Genomic DNA, 2,631 nt, shown 5'->3' with positions numbered 1-2,631 from the left:
ATCCATAAGAGCATCTTACACCTATAAAGTTCTTTTCGAATTTACAAAATAATTTAATATGTATTGTTATTGTTGTTGTTGCTAAGTGCCATGGAGTTGGTTACAACTTATAGTGATCCTGTGTAGGGTGTTTCCAAGGAGCAGCTGGTGAGTTTGAACTGCCGACCTTGTGGTTCAAACCGACCTTGCAGTCCAGGGCTTTATCCCATAGCACCACACCAGGACTTGTGATAATAGGTATTATATCTCATTTAATTCTTACCACAACCGTGTGAGGTAGAAATTGGTGTCATTTTGTAGAAGGAAAGGACCTCTCCTGAATTAAAATACGTACATTTTGCTTGCAAAGGTGGAGAGAATTATTACCCCAGATGCAAGCGTTGTTGTTGTTAAAGCGACGACGTGGCGTGTGTTCCGAGTCATAGCGACCCTCATAGCAATTCTCTATAGAGTTTCTAAGGAGCAGCTGGTGAGTTTTGAACCAACAACCTTGCAGTTCAAACCGACCTTCTGGTCCAGTGCTTATCCTATACTGCCACAAGTAAAAAGAGAGAAGAGGACTTAAAAAAAAAGTCTACACTTTAGTTTCAACATTCCATATCACTACTTCTAAATAAAGTCTGCGATAAAACACTGAAAAGATCCTTGTTGTTAGCCTAAAGTCTAATTGCTGCAATTACTGGTGGAGCTGTAGGATAAGCACTGGATTACTAACCACAAGATCAGAGGTTAGTAAGCCAGTAGCTTCTCAGAAACCCTACACAGGATCTCTCCGAGTCGGAATTGACTTGAAGGTACTTACCAACAATAACGTATTAGCTCCAATTTGGCAGATCTTCTTTCTTTTCCTTTAATAAGCATTGAGTTCTACAGGAAAGTTAGTTGAGACAACTGCCAAGTATACAGTTGGCCCCTGATCTGAAAACGTGATTTTAAGAGTCTAAGGTAGTTATTGCTCCTCCTTGAAATAGTGCTAGCACTGTGAGACCTTAAAAAAATATAAAGAAAGAAAGAAAAAGACACAAGAATTACTCTGACCACTTGAAGTTTTCAATTGTGTTGAAATTTTAAAACAGTTAAGCAAAGTGCAAAGTACAAGGTGTAATCCTTTAGTTTGGAGTATATTCTAACAGATGGATTATTCCAACTGAATGTGCATATTTTTCCCACAGTCATATTCTTTCATTCAATTCATAGAACTGCTGAAAAAATAGACATTTCTACCTAAAAGTGGGAAGACAGGGTTGTATAAAATGTATTTCTATTATACTAGAGTCCTGATGTGGTGCTGTAAGAGAATCACTGGACTACTAATCATAAGGTTGGCAGTTCAAACCCACCAGCTTCTCCTTGCAAACCCTATACAGATCGTTATGAGCCAGAACTGATTTGATGGCTCCTAACAAGTGACAGCATCGATGGACTCAAGTGTGGCAACAGTAGTGAGGTTGGCCCAGAATCGGGCAGTGATTCATTCTGCTGTGCATAAGGTCACTATGGGTCAGTGCCAACTCAATGGCACCTAACAACAACACTAGCAATACAGCAGGAGTCCTGGTGTGGCGCTGTGGGTTAATGCGCCACTCTGCAAAGCTGTTTGATCTGCAAGGTTGGCGGTTCAAGCTCACCAGCTGCTCCTCAAAAATCCTATACAGGGTCGCTATGGGTCGGAACCAACTCGACAGCACTTCACAACAACAACAACACCAGCAACCAGTCTATTACATGCTTGGGGTAGTAACAGTCCCTAAAGGCTTTACTCAACTACTGATACTTTACTCCCAGGAGGGAAGAGGTCCACCGTGATACATCTGGTTCTCGCTTCATCTTAATCTAAGAGCTCTCATCTCGTCTTTCATTTCTTCTCTTGTGGAAACCTCCAATCTGCTTGGCTCCGCTGATTCTTGTACCACTGGGCCATCTGACCAAGTCTGATTAGCCAAGTGGTCATTAACTACGGCTCTGCAAACGTTCGAATGACTGTGAACTTCATTAACTCTGCAGAATCGAACATCCTCCTCATGCAGCTGGTTTCTAGGTAACTGGGAACTTCCGGTGACACTCTGGGCCATGGTGCTGACTACCACACAGCACTTGTTGATGGTGATCTACCTGTAGGGAACTTTCACAGAAAAACCCATACCTCTGGCTTTGCCAAATTCCCCACGAATGAGATCATCGACTTGCTTTCTTTTCTCAGCTGTCTAGCTTTTCCAATCTTTCACAGTCCCTCGTCATTATCATCCTCTGGAACCATCACCTGAGTGATGTTCAGATCCTCAACACCTGAGGCAGTAGGAGTAACATTGGTTGGGTACATTTTTTTTTTTTTTTTTGGTTTACATTTATTCCACTGTACATCATTTCATTGCCAATCCTCTCCATGCATCATCAACCAACCAAAGGGTATACCCTATAAACCCACTCCCTACACTTCCCCCCCACCCCCATTCTTCAGCACACAGTCCCTCTCCCTCTCTGGATCCAAAGTCCCCAGCCGCTTCATCACTCCACGTCATCATCTCTGTCTCTATCTCAGGCATCTCTGCTTCTCTGGGTAGGGTCCCGCTCTCGGCTCTTCTCCGTTGATGGTCCTAAAGACCTCTGCTCTTAGACTGGAGAGTTAATCAC

The 2,631-nt window shown here is 42.9% G+C and overlaps 1 pseudogene; it reads right to left on the bottom strand.

Moving 5' to 3' along the window:
* Positions 1-2,221: 2,221 nt before the first annotated feature.
* LOC102817441 overlaps positions 2,222-2,631 on the bottom strand; it is a 9,747-nt pseudogene continuing 9,337 nt past the window's right edge.

This window comes from Chrysochloris asiatica, unplaced genomic scaffold (assembly GCF_000296735.1).
Source record: "Chrysochloris asiatica unplaced genomic scaffold, ChrAsi1.0 scaffold00182, whole genome shotgun sequence".
Lineage (NCBI taxonomy): Eukaryota > Metazoa > Chordata > Mammalia > Afrosoricida > Chrysochloridae > Chrysochloris > Chrysochloris asiatica.
This window is presented reverse-complemented; position numbering and strand designations above follow the sequence as displayed.